The following is a 24,612-nucleotide window of genomic DNA, read 5'->3' as shown; positions in this document are numbered from 1 at the left end:
TTTTTTGTATCTCAATTACTCTAATTCACCCTAGCATTGGTAACAACTTGAATCGTGAGCCCCACCTAATCACTTAGAGAAACATAGTTTAAAAACAAAACAAAATAAAAACAGAAGTGAAGAGGACTCAACGAGATATGGTGAAACTATCATGTTATTTCTAACACCTGAGCTCTGTGCTTTTATGAATAGACTCTTTAGATGTTTCCATCTAGTCAGATTGGTTCCTCAACTCCTACAACCAAAATGCTTCCATCTACTTAGATTGGTTAGTGCCATCCTTAATAGACATAAATTTCTAGGCTCTGGAGTTTAATTATGCAACTAAAAAGTAACAAAAAGTTCTACCCCACCCACAAACTTAAATCTAACATTGTCCTCAACGTTTCTAATTAAGAAACAGTACCAAAAATATAAGTAACATGAGGAAATAGTAAAGAGAGAAGTCAGAAAGATAGTACCTGAGTGAAGTGTAACCAAAACCCTACAAAAATAATATACAACATACAAAATTGCCTCGATGGTCAATCAAGGTAAACAGGGTCCTACAGAGGGACCTCCTCAACATCACCTGTAGGAAAAGGCTCTAAAAAGGGCTTCAATCGCTGACCGTTAACCTTCGAAGAACTACTACCATTTGGTGTCTCAATCTCAACATCGCCATGAGAAAAAACAGTTCGGAACACAAAAGGATCGGTCCACCGAGAGCGCAACTTCCCTGGGAATAGATGCAAACAAGTGTCATATAAAAGAACTTTTTGACCTGGAGAAAATGACTTTCGTAAAATATTCTTATCATGTACAAGTTTCATTTTGTTCTTATACTCCTTAGCATTATCGTATCCATCTCTACTAATCTCGTCCAACTCATTAAGATGGAGTTTTCTGTGAGCTCCTTCCTTGTCAAGTGAAAAGTTTAGGTTCTTAATATCCCAATAGGATCTATGCTCTAACTCAACAGGCAGGTGACATGCCTTCCAAACACTAAACGATAAGGTGACATTCCAATGGGTGTCTTAAACGCAGTACGGTAAGCCCATAAGGCATCAGTAAGCCTCGACGACCAGTCTTTCCTATTTGGATTAACTGTTTTCTCTAGAATACGTTTAATTTCCCTATTGGAAACCTCTACCTGACCACTAGTCTGAGGGTGATATGGGGTTGCTACTTTATGGGTAATACCGTATTGTTTCATTAAAAGAGCAAACGGTCTATTACAAAAGTGTGAACCTCCATCACTAATTATAGCTCGCGGCGTACCAAAACGTGTAAGTATATTCTCTTTCAAAAACTGGACTACGACCCTGTGGTCATTCGTTTACACGGAACCGCCTCAACCCACTTAGACACATAGTCTACAGCGACAAGTATGTAAAGATAACCAAACGAAATAGGAAATGGACCCATAAAATCAATGCCCCACACATCAAAGACCTCAATCACTAAAATAGGGTTCAAAGGCATCATATTTCTACGGGAAATGGTTCCTAACTTCTGGCAACGCTCACAAGAAACACAATGACTATGGGAATCTTTAAACAACGAAGGCCAGTAAAATCCACACTGCAAAATCTTAGCAGCAGTCTTCTTAGCACTAAAATGACCCCCACATGCATGTTCATGACAAAAGGAGATAATACTAGACTGGTCACTCTCAGATACACATCTCCTAATAATCTGGTCCGGACAATACTTAAACAGATAAGGATCGTCCCAAAAGAAATGCTTAACCTCGGCTAAAAACCTAGAACGATCTTGCTTACCCCAATGTTGAGGTTCGACCAGTAACAAGATAATTCACTATATTTGCATACCAAGTGATGGTGAGGAAACAGAGAACAATTGTTCATCAGGAAACTATCCCTTATAGGAAGGGAATCACTAGGGGAACTAACAACTAGCCTAGACAAGTGGTCTGCTACTATTTTCTGCACCCTTTTTGTCTCTAATGTCTGGGAAAATTCCTGTAACAATAGGATCCATCTAATCAATCTAGGTTTGGTATCCTTCTTAGATAAAAGGTATTTCAAAGCAGCATGATCTGTATAGATTATGATCTTAGAACCTAATAGGTAGGACCTAAACTTATCCAAGGCAAACACGATGGCTAAAAGTTCCTTCTCGGTAGTTGTGTAGTTCATTTGGGCATCATTCAGAGTTTTGCTAGCATAATAAATCACATGAAGTAATTTGTTTTCTCGTTGTCCTAAAAACGCCTATAGCATAATCTGAAGAATCACACATAATCTCAAAGGGTAGGTTCCAGTTAGGTGCCTGGACTATCGGGGCAGTAGTGAGTAAAGTTTTAAGCTTCTCAAAAGCCTCTAAACAAGCATCATCAAAGACAAACTTAACATCTTTTGCAAGCAAATTGCAAAGAGGTCTAGAAATCAAGCTAAAATCCTTAATGAATCGACGGTAAAAACCTGCATGCCCTAGGAATGACCTAATATCTTTTACGGTTTTTGGGACCTGTAAAGTCTTAATAAGGTCAACTTTGGCTTTGTCTACCTCTATACCCTTTGAAGAGACGATGTGCCCTAAACAATTCCTGATTTAACCATGAAATGGCATTTTTCCCAATTAAGCACTAAATTTTTTTCCTTACACCTAGTCAACACTAATGTCAAATGATGCAAGCACTCATCGAAAGATGAACCAAACACTGAAAAATCATCCATAAAGACCTCTAAGAACCGTTCTACCATATCAGAAAATATGCTCATCATACAACGCTGAAAAGTTGCAGGGGCATTACATAGCCCGAAAGGCATGCGTCTATACGCAAAGGTACCAAAGGGACAGGTAAAAGTGGTTTTCTCTTGGTCTTCTGGGGCAATAACGATCTGATTATAACCGGAGTAGCCATCTAAGAAGCAATAGTGACTATGTCCAGCTAATCGCTCTAGCATTTGGTCGATAAAAGGAAGGGGAAAGTGATCCTTCCTTGTGACCTTGTTCAATTTCCTATAGTCAATACACACACGCCATCCCGTGGTCACTCGGGTTGGGATTAATTCATTATTCATTCTGGACTACAGTGATACCTGATTTCTTGGGGACAACCTGAACAGGGCTGACCCACTTACTGTCTGAAATTGGGTAAATAATACCCGCATCTAACAACTTAAGCACTCTTTTCGAACTACCTCTTTCATGTTAGGGTTCAGTCGACGTTGCATCTCCCTAGAAGGTTTGGAGTCTTCCTCTAAATGAATCTGATGCATACACACAGTAGGACTTATACCCTTAATGTCTGCTATAGTCCACCCTAAAGCTTCCTTATTGTCTTGAAGTACATTTACTAGCCTACTTTCCTGATCACTATCCAAATCGGAAGCTACAATCACAGGTAAAGTCTCAGATGGGCCTAAAAACACATACTTTAGAGTATCGGGTAGTGGTTTAAGGTCCAACTTCGGGGGCTTTCTAAAGAAGGAATTAGGGTAGTCTCAGAAACTGGTAATGGTTCGAACCTAGCTTTCCATCTATCAGTGTCTAACACGGGGTAGAATCTAATAGAGCATTCACCTGTTCAATAGTGCTATCGTCGTCAAAATCTAAACCAAAATGGGATAGACAACTTTCTAATGGGTCTTCAGACAAAATGTTTGGTAATGACTCCTGAACTAAGGCTTCTATCATGTTCACCTCTTCAACACATGTGTCATCTAGCTCATGAGGTGCTTACTGACATTAAAAATGTTCATCTCCATAGTCATATTACCAAAAGATAAACTCATCACACCATTTCGACAGTTAATGATCGCATTAGACGTAGCTAAAAATGGGCGACCTAAAATCACAGGTATCTGGTTCTCTGGGTCAGGGACAGGTTGGGTATCTAGGACCACGAAATCCACTGGATAAATAAACTTGTCGACCTCAATAAGAACATCCTCGATAACACCTCGAGGGATTTTAACAGACCTATCAGCTAACTGCAGTGTCATCTGAGTAGGTTTCATTTCACCAAGTCCTAGCTGTAAGTATACATGGAATGGCAGTAAGTTCACACTGGCTCCTAAGTCAAGTAAAGCTTTTTCTACCCGGAAGTTACCTATTGTGCAAGCAATGGTAGGAGAACCTGGGTCTTTGTACTTTTGAGTTGTGGTGTTCTGAATGATTGAACTTACGTGACTAGCTAAAAAGGCTTTCTTATGGACGCTAAGTTTTCGCTTTCGCGTACACATATCCTTAAGGAACTTGGCATAAGCAGGAATTTGCCTAATTGCATCTAATAAAGGAAGGTTTATGGTAACTTCTTAAAAACCTCCAATATGTCATTAAAGTTCGACTCCTTTTTTGTTGGTATTAATAGTTTGGGAAATGGGGCTCTAGGCATAAAATCAGACCTTTCAGGAACCGAATTCACATCATCAGAAACTTTATCAGTCTCCTCAGCTACTGGTCCTGAGAGGTGAGATTCTGAGGGGTGAACTACAGTATGTTCACTATCGGGCATGGTTACCTTATTGTCTACAACTCTACCACTCCTAAGGGTTCTAACACATTCAATTGATTCGATGGTTTTGCACCTAATTCATGAACTCCTCTAGGGTTGGGTTGTGTTTGACTAGGAAACTTACCTTTTTCTCTCAAAGAATCACTTATCAGACCAACCTGGGTTTTTAACTCGGAAATAGCCTGACTATTTTCTTGTCCTATCCTGTTACTAGCTTGTAGACTCTGTTCTACGGATAACTGAAATTTTGCAGTTTGCTGAGTTAACAAGGCGAGAGATTCCTCTAAACTTAGGATTTTCTTATCTGACTGATTCTGAAACTGAGCTAGTCCTGAAGGATTAGTATAGCCAAAACCTGGGGGAGCATTAGAATTACTAAACTGACCTTGACTCTGGCCCTTAGACCACGAAAGGTTCGGATGGTTTCTCCAACCAGGATTATAGGTTTCTGAATATGGTCAATCTTTTGACGGTTATCAAATCTAGTGTTATTATAAAGAGCATTGGCTTGCTCTTCAATATTCTGGCCTTCCCAAAAAGGCTCCACTCTACCACTAGTCTGGCCCACTTCTAAAGCTTCTAACCTTTTTGCTATAGCAGCAATTTTGGCATCTGATTCATAGCCTCCTTCTACCCTATTAACGTTTCCTCTACTTAAAAGAATTTTTTCTGGGGCCCTACTATTTTCCCATTGCTGGGTTTTTTCGGCGATTTCATTAAAAAATTCCATCGCCGCATCAACAGTTTGGTTTTCAAATACCAGTGCATAGAGACTCAACCATGGTCGTTGTGGAATAATCTAAACCCTCATAAAGGATCTGAACTAGCCTAACCTTTTCTAAACCATGATGAGGACACTGGGATAATAAATCATTGAACCTTTCCAAATACCTATATAAAGATTCTCCCTCTTGTTGTGAAAATGTGCATATTTGCGTCCTAATAGACGATGTTTTGTGCCTAGGGAAAAACTTATTGAAAAAGGCAGATGTAAGTTGTTCATATGTCTCAATTGACTCGGAGTCCAAACTATATAGCCACGACTTGGCCTTATCTTTCAGGGAAAATGGGAATAACCTAAGTTTCAAAGCATCATCATCTAAGCCTCTAATTCTTAGAGTACTACAAATTTCCTCAAAATCCCTAACATGGTAATAGGGGTTTTCATTTTCTTTCCCTAAAAAGATTGGGAGCATCTGTAAGGTCCCAGGTTTCAGTTCATAGGGTGCCTCCGTTTCAGCTAACTTAATACACGAAGGACGAGTAGTCCTAGTCGGATTCAACAAAGCTTTTAAAGTTGCCATTTCTGGCACTATCGAATATTAGGGATTGTCTCCTCAAGCGGACGTTCAAAAACAGACTCTTCAAAAGTCGGACTCTCTAGATTAAGGTAATCGAGACGCTTCGAACTACTAGGTTTCTCTTTAACAAATCTACCTAGTGCGTCTCTTTTACGTTCAGGCATACAATAGAATTTTCTAAATTGGAAGGGTAAGAAAACACAGATCAAGGCCGACTCAACCAAATCAAACCTATTGATTTCTAGCAAACAAAAAGCATGACGGCTCCACTTATATTGTTTCTAGACCAGCTTCTAATCCTTCGGAAGGGAATTCGTTACAATTTAAGCAAACCCCTCTGGAATCAATCCGAGTTAAATTAAGTTGAATAGAGGCGAGGGAATCTCGGTGGAGCTTTGATACCCAAGGCCTCACCGGTATTACAAAGCGGCGCAGTCACGCATTCAACTTACAGAAACCGTCAAGAATTTCGAAGTATGCTTAAAAGAGTAACCAATATTTTTCAAATGACTTTCCTGTTAATCTCGTTACCCTGTCGGTCTCGTTCTAGTCAAAATTTTAGGCTTAGGTTCGCGTGGGTTACGTGTTCCTAAAGCGGGAAAGAAGAGAACGGTGATGAAATCCGAACCCTTATCTTGTATGGCCAGGCCTTGCCCTTTACTAGAAAAATAAATGTCCGTATTCAGTCCTCAACATATATGCATACGAAGGAGTCCAGTAACTCGCTGACAGGGGATTCGCGAGTGTTTAGAATCTTACCTCCCGTTCCATATGTGGGATGAATCGGTTGTAGTCGACTCGGGCCACTGACTCCGATGTCAAGTGTACGAACCCAAGGTGCAGAGACAATATCGTAATTGTCCTCCTTCTCTGCAAACAGTTTATATTTAAAGTACCCTTCCGTAGGGTAATAAAAAAATAATGTCCCCAAGTCCAAAAGTCCAAAAAAAAAAGAAAAATTACAAAAATAATAAACCTTAATACATTTTTTTTTTCTAAAAGAAAATAAACAAACCCTAAACTAAAATTTTCTAAAATAAAATTGTCTTCTTTTCTGTTCTTTTTGCTTTAATCTTTAGCTCCAAGTCTTTATGAAATCACCAAACTCTTTGGCTCAATTTTCTTTATGATCCAGAACCTGTAGACACAAGATAAATACCCAAAAACATAAAAAAGAACAAAAATAAATAAATAAATAAATAATAAATCTAAAAACCCTAAAAACAAGTCCTCGGCAACGACGCCAAAAATTGATGTGATTTGTAGATAGTGGTAAAAGTGGTTCGATTCTCAGACTTGCGAAGGATATTAATTAGACTTAAATTCTAATATTAAAATATAAAACTCACTAAAAATTATAGCAAACTCAATCAAAGTTGATATCAATATTAAAAGAACACTGAGGCTAAGATTCCACTATTTTTCAAGTTCAAAGTGACTTAATCCAATATTTATATTCGTGCAATTTTTTCGTTCAATTTGATTCTAAACTATTACAACAAATAGATTCTCAAAATAACAAGTGTAAATCCGAAGCATAGAACATCAAAAACCTAGGTCCAAGCATGCTCTATCAAAAGAAATAACAATTGCTTAACAAGAATCATTCAAACAATTTTCACTCAAGGCAAAACAATCATAAAAATAATTGCGATAAATAAATAAATAAGAATATACCACTTTTTGTTGGAAAAATAGCTTCCTCTATCGCCTCAGAAATGGGGTTTAGCTCCTCATATTAACCACTTTCTCAAAATACATGTTTGTTGCTCAAAAGTTGATTAAAAAGAAGAGAAGGTATAAAACAGCGTGTTTGTAAACGGATATAATTGTTACGAACCACTGTTAAAAAGTACCCTAACACAGAACTGTTGCGAACTCTAAATAATTTTTACAGAAATTGTGACAGAGTGATTGAATTTGAAAGAAAATGCCACGGATTCTGCGACTGTCTCTTACTGCTGTTCTGTGTTCTTCTTCTTCCTCTCGCCTGTATCTCTGCAACTTGGTGTTTTTATGCTCAGATATGTTCTAGACTTCCCCAAAGTGTACTTAGGTCTTCTATGAGCTATCCCAACTCCTTTTATAGCCCACATGTCGATTGAACTTCAAGAAATCTTCGGCTATTCTTATCTTTCCACAACCTCAAGTCTCGGGATTTCTTTCCCTTCCAAGCTTCTCTACGAGGTTCCGTGAGTTGTAAGATTCTCAAATAAGGTAAGATAGAGTCCCAAATATAGTTAACCTCTCCAGAATCTCTCCAACTCCCATATATATTACCAGAAAGTACGATAATAACTTCACTTCCCTTTTTTTCTCAAACGAAGATTTGTCATTGTTTTATCGAATCTAAAGCTCATACCAATCCTGTTTTGACTCATCAACTAAATTCCAATCCATCTCCACGTCAAAATCCGACTAAATCTCCTCCTAGTCATCAACAGAACTTCGATAAACATCCAGCTCCTCTGTTTCGCTCCAACAAAAATTTTCAGCCCAAAATACTTGATCCAAACATACACACCAACCCTGTTATGATTTAAGAACTCCATCCCAACAAAAATATGCAACTGAATCACTCCAAATCCGATTCATGAAATCTCAACAGTCCTGTGAAACTCCACACCTCTGATTTCTTCTTCCGGATTATCTAGCCCAACTCATTCGATCCAATCACACCTACCAGCCCTGTTTAGTCATAACAGGATATATCCAATCCAAAGAGCCCATTCAATCCAGCCAAAACTCCAGCAAAATCTCCCCTGAAAATTCCGCTGCAAAACTGAATTTGAATTCAGTTTTTCCCGCCAAAATTCTGGTGAAGATAAAGGGTGCCCCCTATCCAGAGTAGGGGTGCCAATATCATTTTCTCCAGGTGCTTTAGACAATTTTTCGAGCCGATTTTTCCAAAAATGTTTATTGGCCAAAAATACCTACACACACATAAAACACCATAATAAGTACAAAAATGAGCTCTAACAATATATAGAATCGAGACAAATTAGACACAAAAATGTGTCTATCAAGGATGGTCTAAAGCCTCCGCTTATATCAATGTTGGAATTTAACAATTTTCTACATAGTTGTGGTTTGATCCAAGAACCTAAAAATGGATTGCAATTCACATGGCGTAATAATAGAGCTGGCAAAAAGAGAATTGTTTGCAATCTAAATAGATTTGTCTTCAATGATAAATGGTTAGAAAAGTTCTCTAGTTGGGGGTACAAAGTTGGTAGTAGAGGTATTTCAGACCATAATACTCAAGGTATTTAATATCGTGTATCGGTATCGTATCGGTCGGTTCCTATGCACCTATACAAATGATAATATCTATTTTTATAGGCGATACATCATTAGGATTTTTTTTTAATATTTATTATTTATCAAACAAAAAATATATTGATATAACCATAATAAAAAATAATAATTGTAGTAAACATAATTCAACCTTAAAAAATAAGAGGTGTTTGATTAGAGCCTTATACTATCAACAACGGAACCAACCATTGGATGTATGTTAGCCCATCAACATCACATTTACAGTAATTGCATCCACCATAATCGTATATGAAGTTAGCAAAATTAGTGGAGTTACTTTCTTGAACTAAAAGTTCAAGAAATCATAATCAAAAGACAAAATACATTAGTGATATATCAGTGTACAAGTGAAACCTATATTATCAGTGTACAAGTGATAACGATATATCGGTCCGTACAGGACGATACACACGTTTTTATCGTTTCTCCTTCGTATCGCCGATATTTTCAGTATCGTAAAGGTTTTTCCCGATACCCTATAAAAACCTTTAATATCGGCCTGTACAACCGATATTAACTACCTTGATAGTACTCTATATGGAGGGTCTTCTGACATCCCAAAGCCAAAGAAAACTCCATTTAGAGCACTGAAAGTTTGGAAAACTCATCCTGAATTTTTGAATATAATTGCTCAGTCTTGGGAGAAATGTCTTGAAGGTAATCCTATTTTTTTTTATGAGTAAAATGAAAAGATTAAAAATTGACTTGAAGGAATAGAATTGTTCTTTATTTGGCGATGTTAATAAGAAGCTGAAGAATATAGAAGATGAAGCAATGAGATCTACTGCTGCATCTGATACTGATCCCTCTGATACTACTTTATTGAATAATCTTGTTACTGTAAGGGGTAAACAAGAAGTTTTACTACAACAACAAAGAGAGATTGTGCAGCAAAAGTCAAGAATGAGTTGGTTAAAAGATGGTGCTTCTAATTCAAGATATTTCCATATCCAGATGAAACTAAGACAAGCTCATAGTATGATAACATAACTTGAAAATGATGCAGGAATTATTCTCACTGATCAAAAAGAGATTGCAAATGAGTTGGTAAATCACTATGAAGAAAAATTCAAATATCAGGATGTTAATATAGATGAGAGTATTTTTAAAAGTATTCCAAATGTTATTACTAGAGAAGACAACATCATGATTAATGCCATTCCTTCTGATGAAGAAATTAAAGTTACAGTCTTTGATTTAAATCCTGAAAGTGCTCCAGGTCCTGATGGCTTTGCAGGATGGTTTTATAGATTCTCATGGGAAGTAATTGGTCTTGAATTCTCAAAGGCAGTTCAGTTTTGCTGGAGTAAAGGTTTCATTCCAAATGGTTTAAATGCTAACTTCTTGAAGTCACTCCCAAAAATGAATAATGCAAAAAAAAGCTAAACAATTCAGACCAATCGGTCTTATGAATTTCAGTTTCAAAGTATTTAACAAAATATGGGCTACAAGGTTGGAGAAGGTGATAAATAAAATACTTTCCCCTCAGCAAGAAGTTGTTATAAAAGGAAGAACAATTCAAGATCAAGTTGCTCGTGCTTCTGAGATGATAAATGAAATTGAAACAAAGAGGAGAGGTGGAAATTTTGGTTTAAAGATGGATATTACTCAAGCATATGATTCCCTTAGCTGGAAATTCTTGTTTCATGCTTTGAGCAGTTTTGGTTTATCAGATAAAGGATAACACTGGCTGCAAATCTTGTTACAATCTGCAAGAATATCAGTGTTAGTTAATGGAGGGCCTGAAGGTTACTTTCAAGTTGGCAAAGTCTTAAGACAGGGTGACCCACTATCACCCATGCTTTTTATTATTGCTGAAGATATCCTTAGCAGGAATATTACAAAAATGATTCAAGATGGCAGTCTAAAAGCTATGGTGAACAGAGGAGGTGTGCAGCCTTCACACATTTTATTTGCAGATGACATCTTTCTTTTTTGTAATGGTGAAAAAAAGAATGCTAGAAAGCTAATGAATCTACTTAACAAGTATCAAGGTGCATCAGGGAAACAATTTAATTTAGAGAAGAGTAAGTGCTTCATGGGTGGTACCTGCCAAAATAGAAGAGTGCAAATTTCTGAAGAATGTAAAGTTGTTTTGTTTGATTTCCCAGATAAGTATTTGGGGGTAATGTTAGTTCAAGGCAGTGTTAAAACTCAACATATTTGGAGTGTGGTGGATATGATGCAAGAGAGATTGGCTGGTTGGAAAGGCAAGTTATTATCGTTTTAAGAAAGACTCATTCTGGTAAAAAAATTCTGAGTAGCTTTCCAATATATTCAATGTCAATTTACAAGTGGCCTAAAAGGGTAATAAGGAAGTGTGAAAGAATAATTAGGAATTTTTTATGGTCAGGGGACCGTACAACAAAAAAAATGATAACACTGGAATGGAATAAGACTTGTTCTCCAATAAGTGAAGGTGGTCTTGGTTTGACAAGACTTGAGATCATCAATAAAGCTCTTTTAATTAAGCTACTGTGGAGAATTCAAAATGGTAATGAAGATTTTTCAAATTTTTTTCAAGCCAAGTACAAAAATAAAAAAAGGTGAATGGATTACTTACTACAAAAAGTCATCAGTTTGGCCAGGAATAAAGTGGATAATTGGGGAAGTGCAGGAAAACACTAGATGGATTTTTTGTGATGGAAGTAATTTTTCTTCTTGGAAAGATAGATGGGTGATGGAAAAATCACTGCAAGAACTATACCCTGACAATGCTTATATGCTGCAGTTCCCAGATATGAAAGTGTCAGACTTTATACTTGATGGTGAATGGATTTTTCCAACTGAACTCATGGAAAGAATTAGTATATGTGATTTATCAGTAGTGAGTGGAAGTAGAGACAAGAGAATATGGACTTGAACCATCATAGGCCATTTTACAGTAGCCTCAGCAGTGGAAATCATGAGACACAAATTTTTTTCTCTGCATTGGACAAAAAAGGTATGGCACAAATCTATTCACCCTAGTATTTATAGTAATATTTTGAAACTGGGTAGAAATATTTGTGCAACTGATGATAATATGAAGAATAGAAAGTTTAATATATTATCAAGATGCATATTATGCAGAAGAAGGGAGGAAACAAGAGACCATATGCTTTGGCATTGTAATTATAGTGAGATTATTTGGAGCTGGCTTGGTGGCATTTTTAAATTTAAAAATGCAAGTTCTTTTGAGGATATATTTCAGCTGGCAAAAAACAAGAGTCCGGCTATCAAAGAAATATGGTTGTTGAGTGCATTTGCCACTATGAAGGAACTTTGGTTCTGGCAAAAAACAAGAGTCCGGCTATCAAAGAAATATGGTTGTTGAGTGCATTTGCCACTATGAAGGAACTTTAGTTCTTCAGAAATGATTGAACTTATGGTAAAGGGGAATGTAATCTCAATGCCACTAAGAAGTGGATAATGAAAGTCATATCTGAATGTGATATCAGAATGAAAGCAAATATGTGGAATAGTCGATATGATCTGCAAGTACTCAAATGTTTTGGATTAAGGACCAGAAGGGTGAAGAGCTTAATAATCAAAGAAGTCTACTTCCAATTACCAATCCAGGGGGAATTGTTGATGTGCTGTGATGGTGCATCTTGAGGAAACCATGGTATGGATGGTTTGGGATTTGTTGGGAGAATGCACACAGGGGAATTTGTGGTTGCAATTTCCGGAGGGATTGGCATATCTACTAACTTTTATGAAGTAGTGTTTGCAATACTAATTACAGGGGAATGGGCATATAATACAGAATGGATTCCAAGAACTTGTATTCAAAACATATTCTCAAGCTGTTAAAAATTCCTTCCAGAGTAAGAAACTGTCCTGGTTTGCAATAACAAGATGGGAGAAGATTTGTGATGTTGTGATTTCCTGGAGCTTCACACATAGTTACAGAGAAGTTAACTTCTCAGCTGATAACATGGCAAAAAGGGGTGCAGTTCTTGGTAGGGGAGAAAAAAGAGTATATGGTAGTAAACCATCTTTCTTGGACTGTCTGGAAATCCCAGACAAAGTTTATTTTATACTTTTCTAAAAGCCACCTAATGGGCTTCTTTTTGATTCTTTTTGCCTTTACATTTCTAGAGTTGTAACTTTTTGAATTCCTTTGGTGATTAATAAAATTTGATTGTTAAGCAAAAAAAAAAATCTATCAATTGTGCCATGTGCCTTTAATTTGACTCTGTAGACCCACTTGCAACCAAGTATGTTCATGCCAGGTGTTGGAGCAACCAAATCCCAAGTATCATTATCATCCAAAGCAAGTTTCTCATATTTCATAGAGACAATCCAATCTGGATTTTTAGAAGCTTCTTTAAAATTTTTGGGCTCAGGATGACTTTTTAGAAGAGAAACAAAAGCAGTACATAATGGATATTTGACTGAGAGATTAGTAATATGATCAGGGAATAATTTTGGTTTATAAATGCCATGACAAAACCTGGTGACAACAGTAGTAGAGGAAGGAGAAACAACAGAAGTACATTCTTCAACAGTAGAAGCAATAGAAGTAGAAAAATAAAGCTGAGTTTCATCAAAAATAACATGACATGAAACTTTTGGAGATTGTATTATTGCATTTATATAATTTATGAGTAGAAATGTATCCCATAAAGACACATTTAACAGACTTTGGAGATAGCTTATCAATTCTAGAGTGACCTAAGAAAGGATAGCAAACATAGCCAAAGAGTTTAATGACAGAATAATCAGGAACATATTTGAATAGCACTTCAAAGGGAGATTTAAAAGCTAAAAGTTTAGTAGGAGTTCTGTTAATGAGATATGAAGTTGTGGAAAATGCATCAAACCAATATTATTTAGGACAAGAAGCTTTGAATAACAAGGAATTTCCCATCTATGTAATATGTTCGTGCTTACGTTCTGCTAAACCATTTTGCTTAGGTGTCTTTGGACACGAAACTCTGAGTTGAATGCCATGTGTGAAAAGAAAAGATTTAAATGGTCCTTTTACTAGTTCATAGGCTCCATCAGTTTGAAAGGAAATGACTTTAGTAGAAAACCTATTTTCAGTAAGATTTTTAAAATGAGAAAACCACTGAATTGCATCAGATTTCAAGTGCATTGGATAAATCCAAGTAAATCTACTAAAATCATCTATAAAAACAATATAATATCTATACCCTGAAAGAGAGGATACTGGAGCAGGTCCCCATACATCACAATGAACAAGTGAAAAGTGGTGTAAGAGAGTGAGTTGAAGATAAAGAAAAAGGAAACATTTTTCTCTTAGCTAGCTGACATGGATCACACACATAAGCAGAAGGAGGAGAGTTTAAAACAATATGGTTTGACTTATGCAGTAATTGAACAATGTTGGTGGCAGGATGCCCCAATCTAGCATGCCATAAATCAGCAGAAGAAGAAACAAGAGACACATATCCATGATGGGATAAAAAAAAGACTGTAAAATGAGATATATGATATAAATTATTGACCATAGCACCCTGAGCCAAAACTATATGTGTGCGTAAATCTCTAATCTCATAACCATTAGGAGTAAATTTGAAGTAACAATAGTTATCTCTAGTAAACTTAGCAGCAGACAGCAGATTATGCTTCATTTGTGGAACATGTCAAACATTCTTTAATGTAAAGCATGAAGTAGGTGTAGTAAGAGTTGAAGTACCAGTAAGTGAAATTGGTAAAGACTTACATTGCCAACCATAACTTTCTCTTTGCCAGCATAAGGAGAAAAGGACTGCAACAATGACTAATCTCCTGTCATGTGAGTTGTTGCTCCAGAGTCAGATAACCAATGAGAAGATGATGATGTTGAAAGAGCTTCAGTAACTGAGACATTACTCATAGCAAGACCAGCAAATTCTTTCTCAACAGTAGAAAAATTGACAGATGAATCTAATGCTTGATAATCTTCTTCTTCAGAAGCAATATTCGCAGAGTGATATTTCTTATTATCAAGTGCATATCTGTAATAACATTTATTTGCAAAATGTCCTAGATGTCTACAAACTTGACACTCAACATTGGAGTAATCTGGCATTAATCTGCTGCCAGTTGGAATACTAAAAGAACCAGAATTACCATTGTGTAAAGAAATACCACCATGAGAAGAATAACCAGAGTGAAATTGGCTATTTGAGAAATTAGGCTTTGGTTTTCCTCTACCACCGCTATAGTTATTGCTATTTCTGTTATAAAAGGTTGCTGGATGTTGAGAGTCTAAACCCATAGAATTGTCTTATTCTTGTTCTAATAACCACTGCTCATGATTGATTAATCCAGTTTTAATTCAGCAAATGTGAAGGGTAATTCCCGATTATTAGCAGAAATCAAAAAATTGTCATAAGCTCTTCCTAAGACATTTAGCACATACATTGTAAGATCTGACTGAATAACCTTTTCACTAATTGCAGAAAGAGAATCTGCAATTGTTTTGATGTTATGCAAATAAACCATAATAGACAGATTACCCTTACGAACACCATGTAATTGATTTCGAAGCATATTACGACGAGCAGTAAATTGATTTCGAAAACTTGCTTCAAGAAATAACCAAATCTCACGAGCAGAAGAAAGACCAAGAACATCACCTGAAATTGTTTCAGTGAAAGTAGCTTTAAGTCAACTTGTAACAAAACGATCAGCTTTTCTCCAGTACAACCATCTTGGATTTACAGTAGCAGATCTATCAACAAGAACTTCTTTTGGAGGTTCTTGAATTTCTCCATCAACATAATCATACAGACCTGTAAGCTTTGCTGAGACGAAATTGGAAATGTTGGTAAAAGGAAAAGAAATATTTAATGAGTTATCATAATGAGAAGCAGCGGAAGAATTAGATTGAGTTCCCCAAGGATTATGAGTGAACTAATGTTGATTATTGTTGTGAGCCATACTTCTTGTAGTCGCCATGAAATTGAGAAAAAAAAATTTCAAGAACTGAATCTAGATCTATAAACTTTGATGTGAAAAAGATGAAAAACAGTATGAAATCGATGAAGAAACTGATGTTTAATTGATATTCAAACAATGTTTAAGTAATATTGATGTTGATTTGATGTTTAATTGATATTGATGTTTTAAGGATCAAACCAAGAAGATGATACCATGTAAAAATGGTGTTCAACTGTAAAATGATATTTTGGGTAACTTTTCTTGATTATAGAGACAAATAGAATTCAGACACCTTTAATACAGAGAGAGGGGAAAAGAGCACGAACAGCTGTGAGACAACTGTAATAGACAAACTGGACAATACTGTCAAGGTCAACAGAACTGACCTTGTCTGACTATATTTCTAACAGTGTTCGTGTTACTTCTCAACCTAAGATGCCATCTCTGAGGAAGTGTGATCCCAAAACTCAGACAGATAAATCTGGTAAAATCATAACTCATTATGTCCCAAGATCGCTTCTTCACCGTGTTTCTGCAAACAATAAAACCATAAATCTACAAGCCCAAAACTTTGAAAGTCTCTCTTATACCCCATTTCAATCCCGTGATAACAATACAAATGTTACTAAAACGGTTTTGGGTCCGGATTCGGTTTATCCTCCGGGTTTCGGACCAAACCCACAATACCCTCAGACTATCTACCCCAACAATTTCCCTTCGTCTTCTAAATCTAGCAAATGGGAAAGAGGAAAAACCCAAAAATTTTCCTCTCCCCGTCATTTCAACCATGATTTTAAGTCTCTCCACCTTGATGATGAAAGGAAAAGGAAATCTGTACTCAGTCCTTATTCTCACCAAGGAAAAACTAGAAAATCCACAAACCCTATTAAAAACCCAAACCCTTGGTCCCTAACTCCAATCCTTAATCATGAACCCTCTGATCTTATCTTTCAAACAGGATCCAATAAAAAAACCATTTCTCTTGATAATAGCAGAAAATCCATCAAGTCCCAAAAGGAGACAAAAGCTAATAAAGTGGTGGAAGTTGTTAGAGGACAAAGTACAAAAGTGGCAAACGGTGTTGGATATTATTCTGGAAATCAATTGGAGATCAACGATGTCTAGGTCAGTTTTAACTACTTTGTTGTTCTCATCCTATGCAATTTTCAATCGAGAACTACTATCACCTTTCATGACACCCAATTTTTATCCAACATTAAAACCCTAAATTTTTTGTGTTTTGTTTATCCTGCTGTTTCGTATTTTTGGAAATTTATTAAGATAATGTCATGGAATTTTCAAGTCCTAGATCCTAGTAATACTAGACAACAACTGAAGAAACTTGTCAAGGCCCATGTTCCCAATATTTTGTTCCTTTCTGAAACTAAGCAACTACATCACTTTGTGGATAAAACTATGATTAACTCTATGTACTATAACATAGTTAGCCAGGACCCTATAGGTAATGCTGGTGGCCTTGTGGTTGCTTGGGATAAGTCCATATCTCTGAAATTTTTATATAAAGATGACAACCAAATCAACTGTAGTGTCTGGGATCATAAATCCAAATATGTATGGTATCTCACATGTATGTATGGTATCCCTTACAGGGACTATAGAAAATACTTATCCTGGAATCTTGTTAATCAAATGGGTGAATGCATGAATAAACCGTGGCGTGTCTTGGGTGATCTGAATGTTGTTCTCCACAGTTCTGAAAAAAAAGGTGGTAACCCAGCTAATGGGACTACTATAAGGAAATTTAACTCTATGTTTAACAAGTTAGGTTTAAAGGACATAGGCTTCTTAGGTTTCCCCTTCACTTGGTCTAACCATCAAAAAGGCGAAAATCACATAGAGGAAAGGCTTGATAGAGGTTTGGAAAATGGACTTTGGCTAACCCAATTTCCTTCTGCCATTCTTAGACACTTAAATCACTTAGGCTCTGATCATTCTGCTATTCTTTTAAACATGACAATCTTTTTTCAAGAAGGGCATAAACCCTTAAGTTTTTTTTGGGATTTAAAGCCTTTGTCCTTGTTAACAGATTAGCTACTGTTTAAAGGGAATTCAGTATGTGGAACAGAAATGTTTTTGGTAAAATAAATCATAATTTAAACAAGATGAATAAACAGTTAGATAGAATTATGGAAACTCCTAATGTTAGACTTAATGACCAAACTCTGATTGACACTAAAGTAGAGATTCAAAAACTTCATGATTATGGAGAAGAACTCTGGAAAATAAAAGGTAGGGAAAACACTATCCTTTTAGGAGATAGCAATACGCATTTATTTCACCAAAACACCATAATTCGCCAAAGACGCAATAACATTCACGGTCTTTATGATTCCAACAATGACAGGGTTGAGGGTAGAAATAATATTTCAAATGTTCACTTTGAAACTCTCCTAACTACCTCTTGCCCAATCATTAATCAGGATATTGTTAACTTAGTACCATCTTTAATTACTGATATTGACAATAAAAAACTCATGGAACCTCCTACTGAAAAGGAAATTCATAAGGGTCTGTTTGGCATGCAACCAGATTCTAGTCCTGGCCCTCATGGTTTACCGACTTGGTTTTTTCAAAAAAACTGGACTATTGTCAAAAAGGATATCATAGATACTGTCCTGTTTTTTTTTAACAGTGGTCATATGTTAACTAGGTTAAATCACACTTATATTTCTCTGATCCCTAAAGTATAACATCCAGCACGTCCTGGAGACTACAGACCTATAAGTCCGTGTAATGTAGTTTATAAGATAATCTCAAAAGTCATAGCCGATAGGATAAAACCTTTCTTAGTAGGCTGATTTATCCCTATCAGTCTGCTTTTGTGAAACAACGACTTATTCTTGTTGCTCATGAGATAATTCATGCTATGAGAAAGAAAAGTAAAAAAAGCAAGACTGACTTCATGGGGATTAAAATGGATATATCTAAGACTTTTGACCGGGTTGAATGTAACTTCCTCATAGCCATCCTTCGCAGAATGGGATTCTGCGAGGCCTGGTGTAATATCATTTTCCAGTGTATCAGTTCTAGTCAGTCTGCTATACTAGTTAATGGTGTCCCTTGTAACCCTTTCAATCCCTCTCGTGGTCTGAGGTAAGGAAACCTCTTATCTCCCTACCTGTTCATTCTTTACATGGAGTCCTTTTCTAGGACCTTATCTAACGCTGAGCACAGAGGTTTAATTACTAATTTTAATATAAATAGAAATTACCCATCATTAGTCACTTATTTTTGGGTTATTCAATAGATGGTACTCAGCAAATGACCAACACATTGCTTTGGTACCCAACATTATGAATATTAAGGGATGGTACCTGAAACTACCGTTGACTGTCAATTCAAACAGTTGACCGAATTATGTTGGAATTTCTGTTATAGAGCATTCTTATTACTTTAATGGCCTTATGAATTCTAGTAATGGCTAGAGTTATCCTAACCCACGTGTCTGAATCTGTATCGGTTTCTTTTAGTGAACGACGGAGATGAGATCTCACAAATGAGATAACGCCTCGGTATCCCATACCTTTTCAATAAACTACGAAACCTTGTTGCTCCTCCTCCATCCTACAGCACTAGCAGACCTTCATCGCTACAGTCTAAGCTGCCAATAACAACCACATTTTCTTATTACTCTTCTTTCTTTTCCTTCTTCTTCCCCTTCTCTTACAAATCTACAACTTACAAGCCATTGGTACAACCAATTTTAATTTATATAGATTAAATCAGTCAAATTATTAACTAAAAGGTATGTACAATCATCTGGTCTTCGTATTCTTCTTCATTTCTGATAATATATATTAGAGTTTTACTAATTTGAAAGTTCGGGTTTTATGTAGTTGAAAACATTTGGGTTTTTTTTCTTTCAAAATCATGGTTAATCAGGTTGATTTAATAGGTAGGGTGAATTTTGTTTAAGTGGGATTTATATGATTGAGATAATTAATAATATGACCGTATTGAAGTTTTGTGCAAGGTGGGACTGAAGTCGTTGTTGCTGCCATCTATTTGTGATGATCAATGGAGGTGGTGATGAGTGACATGGATTTTGGAGTTGGGTTTATACTTCACCTCAAAGCAGTGAGGATTTTTGAACCGAGAAAATCATTAATGTAATTGTTTCTGCTGTTATGGATTGTGTATGTATTCGAAGGTATCAGAGAGTATTTATGGATGGATAGCTATGATTATTGAGTGGTTTAGAATCTTAATACCATCATGTCGTTACCGGGGCTAGTGGAAATTGACAGCTAATAATGGATAGCTATGATCATTAATGACAGCTAATAAAGTTGTTATTACTTAATAGGAGACGAGTGTGTAATCCGTGCTACGCACCGGGGCTAGTCGAAATTGTAGATTTGGGTGGTGGGGCTTTGCCCCTCGCCCGTTCCCAAACGCATTTAAACAACTAAAAAAATAAAATCTTAATTAGTCCGGCTAATTTTAATGGATACTACAAACTAAATTTTGAGGTATAATGCTATATGTATAGTTTAAAATGATTTCTTGTTAGTGCATTGCTCGGTTGAACTCGCAAGCGTTTCTATCTCAATTTTGTTTGTCAAATTTAGTTGTCAAAACTATATATCTGGATTTCTAGTCTACTTATAGTTAAGTCTCAGACTAGGATAATTAAGTGTGGTTGAGCTCCACACTCAACGACGATCATCTTACAAAGACGAAGAACTACTCAAGGGACTAGTGGAACTTCATCCGACTAAAAGGTATGTGGAGACTTGAACTTATCTATCACTCAAAAGTATATCTACTCTATGTCGTATAAGTATGATAGTTTTCATTTATGCACATTTGTTATTTTGAGACGAGTTTAACTCGTCTATCTATTTCTCGAAATATATGTTGGTAAGATTTCGCTTTAACCATTTTAACCATTTCATCTTTACCCGTGACGAATGTCATGATGACATTTCAATATCTTGAAAATTGCTTTGATAACGTTAGTTGTGAATAATAACTATTATAACGTTATAGAAGAATGTTTCAATGATTGGAATGTAGAGTTGAGATTATGTAACTAACTATATATATAAGCATAAATAGTGTGTTCGCACATTAGTTTATAAATCCATGTGCCGGAAACCAAGTGTGTGCATATCTGTGCATACGAAATTGGTAAAGAAGACAAGTTGGGTATGCGTACTAGCGGAACTTTTCCTCCTGGAAAATTCTGCTTAGTTTGGAGTTTACGAACACATAAACCAATCACCTTAGGTATACGTACCCGTACGCGTACTGGCGGAACTTTTCTATCCGAAAAATTCTGCTGAGTTTGGAAACCAAAACCAACTCAATCCGGTTGCTTAGGTACGCATACACTTACGCGTACCCAAGCTGGTTATTTTCTCAAATCGGTAGTTCATGAACCTAAAAAAATAAATTATAAGGAATAAAATCCTTGCAAACCGTGTCTATATTGTTCATGAATTGATTCAAATGAATCAAACCGATTTTGGTTCAATTGTATCTATGTATTAAGACCTAAGATTTTAAACAACTCTTCAACTAGTTCTTTTGAAGTCATTTGAACTAGTTGCGCTGAAGATGAATACGGTTGATATGAAAGTACTCATATGGATAACCATTGGTTAACTATTTGTGAACCAACTAAGTGTACACGTTTAGGTACGGTAACTCAAACCTAAATGAAATACATTTCATTTGTGCATAACAAGTTAAGTTTCTATCTAACAGTTGAAAGATATTAGCTTGAATCTAATCAGGTTTTCATCTAACGGTGAATATATAATTCTTTGTTACTAAGCTAACATTGAAAGCAAACCCTGATTTGAAACCTATATAAAGGAGAACTCTAGCAATTGGAAAAACTAATCCCACACCCTCCGTGTGATCCTAGTTGGTTTAGATAGAGTTGATTCTCATTTGACCTTAGGTTTCTTATCGAGACCCTGTAGGTTAACGACTGAAATACTTCATTGGGATTGTGAAGCCAGACCGAAATACTTCTCTTATAGTTTAGTGATCTGATCTTGTCGTTTCTATCATATCTCCGATAGGAAAGATAAAAAGAAATCACAAACATCTTCGTCTCATCGTTTGAGATTCCGAAATATCTTTTTTTGCTACCATACGATTAAGATTACTTTGAGGTGATTGATAATTCTAGGCTGTTCTTCGGGAATATAAGTCCGGGTTATCGATTGGTTCCTGTTCACCTTGATTTTTATCAAAAGACGGACGGAACTCATAGGTTTATCTATGGGAGACAAATTTATCTATTATCGTAGACTTTTCTGTGTGATACAGATTTGTTTATTAGAGTCTTCGACTTTAGGTCGTAGCAACTCTTAGTTGTGGATGAGATCAGCTAAAAGAATCAAGTGCGTAGCATCCTGCTGGGATCAAAGACGTAAGGAGTGCAATTGTACAGTGTGAAATTGATTGGGGTTCAACTACAGTCCAGACCGAAGTTAGTTTTTAGTAGGCTAGTGTCTGTAGCGGCTTAATATACTGTAGTGTTCAATCCGGATTAGGTCCCGGGGTTTTTCTACATTTGCGGTTTCCTCGTTAACAAAATTATGGTGTCTGTGTTATTTCTATTCCATATTATATTTTGTTATATAATTGAAATATCACAGGTTGTGCGCAATCAATTAGAATACCCAACCTTTGGTTGTTAATTTACATTGATTGACACTTGGGTATTTGTCTTTGGTACCAACCAAGTTATCTCTCTTGTATTTAATCAAGACTCACAGATTTCCATTTGCTTGAGTAAGAATTAAATCGAGAGATCGAGTTATTGTACTCTTTGATATACTTTACTTTATATTGAGTCTGATTGTCTACTTGATTCTCTAGAAAGTGTATTGGAGTTAGTCCATACAGATTGCTAATCGAAATATTGGGTTAGGTTGTTAAACCCAAGCTTTTTCAACTGGTATCAGAGCAGGAAAACACGTTCAAGACCTCAAAAGTCTATGTTTGTAGAGATCTGACTCTGTGGACAAAGTCGTATCTCCTATCTACTTATAGTCTATGACGTCCAATACTTTTGACTATGTCAAGTGCGTTGGTTATTCCTCAAAGGATAACTCCTTAGTTGATTCTTTCAAATCCCGAGTTAAAAATGAGACCATTGAAAGGATGTCAAAAGAAGAACGGAATTTCACCAGAAATAAAGAAAATCCAACTGAGACGATTGACTTGTTCAATCATGCTCAACTGTTGGATGAATTTGAAAAGTCTCTTGGACGTGAACATGAACTCTATAAAATGATTGAATCCTTCCAAAATATATCGAAAAACTCATTCAGGAAACTATGTTTCAACAAGAAAAAATTAGTATCCTTGAGAATATTGTTAAAGATGGTCAATTAGAGAAAAACGTTTAATAGAGAACAACCTTCGTGTTAAAAAATAGAATCTAGTGGCATCTCTTCGCCTAATCCAAAAACAGACTGTCTCCTTACCTAAGGAAAACACTGTCTCAGTGAGAAAATCTTCTTTGCCTCTCTCATATTCTCAAGTTGAATCACTTGACAGGAAGAAAAAATCATCAAAGGAAGTTCCTTCTAAAGTTGATCAGCAGGGTTCCAAACGGGATATGGGTTTGAAACAGATTCTTTTAAATTGTTCTCTTCCACGAACCTGTTCTTTCTGTGGGAAAAAGAATCATCTTGCTAACCATTGTTTTATGGGTCTGATCTTCAACATCTTCTTCGATTTACGGTCGATCGTGTAAATCATCTAACAATGGGTTTCATTCTTACAGAAAACCAGAACTCTCATAAAAGTTTTTTTAATGATCCCTCATTTCAAAAACGTTACAGGAATCGTGTTTCTTTTCACAGTGTAAATCTTTTTCACTACAAAGACATACATTCATTGTGTCTATGAGAATAAGCATGGTAGATCTAAGGCTAAAAGATAGAGACCTCTCTCATCTAATCCTCTAGAACCAGTAACTATAGGTCCTAGACTTAATCCTCATACAGTTATTTCTAATAAAGTTTCAAGAGTGGCTATGGTGAATTCTTCTTGAATTGGAAATATCCAAAAGAAGACAAGAAATACAAAGGTCAAACTCTCAGATGGTATTCACATCTCCTCTCTCAAGGCTCATGGTGAGATTATGTCTCACTTTTCTACCTAGTTATAGGTATGATCATCCTTGTGTCTAACTTGAGGGTTACAAGGATGATAGTTGCGAGACGCTCAAGTCCTCTGATGATTACCATCTGTATGTGTAAGTTTGATGTGTTTTTATGAGACATTCTTGTCCTTTTTATTTCTTCCATATAATTTTTTAGTTGATCAAACACTATATTTGAATAACAGAAAGTATTTCCTTCTGGACTCTTTTGATCCACTAGTCTTCCTCTCATGGGCCACAAGCGTTCGTGTCCTCATGGGATTTTTTTTTAGGGTTTCCACAAGAATGTTCTCCTCTTGTTATAAACATATATATTTCTCTATATTTTTTTTACCTTCCCTAATAAAAAAATGTATGGAAAACTCCTATGAACCTCGAGAAGTGATGGATCTTGAGATGGAAGAAGAACCTAAAAGGTGTAATCCTATTCAAGAAATGGTTCTGAAGAAGATGCTTGAAAGGATACTTTTGGATATGAGAATCTGTCAAAAATTTAA

General features: G+C 36.1%; 1 pseudogene; it reads left to right on the top strand.

Annotated features, from left to right (window-relative positions):
- Nucleotides 1-5,305: 5,305 nt before the first annotated feature.
- Nucleotides 5,306-5,405, top strand: LOC113327447 (annotated as a pseudogene).
- The last annotated feature ends 19,207 nt before the right edge of the window (nucleotides 5,406-24,612 follow it).

This window comes from Papaver somniferum, unplaced genomic scaffold (assembly GCF_003573695.1).
Source record: "Papaver somniferum cultivar HN1 unplaced genomic scaffold, ASM357369v1 unplaced-scaffold_10, whole genome shotgun sequence".
Taxonomy (NCBI): Eukaryota; Viridiplantae; Streptophyta; class Magnoliopsida; order Ranunculales; family Papaveraceae; genus Papaver; species Papaver somniferum.
This window is presented reverse-complemented; position numbering and strand designations above follow the sequence as displayed.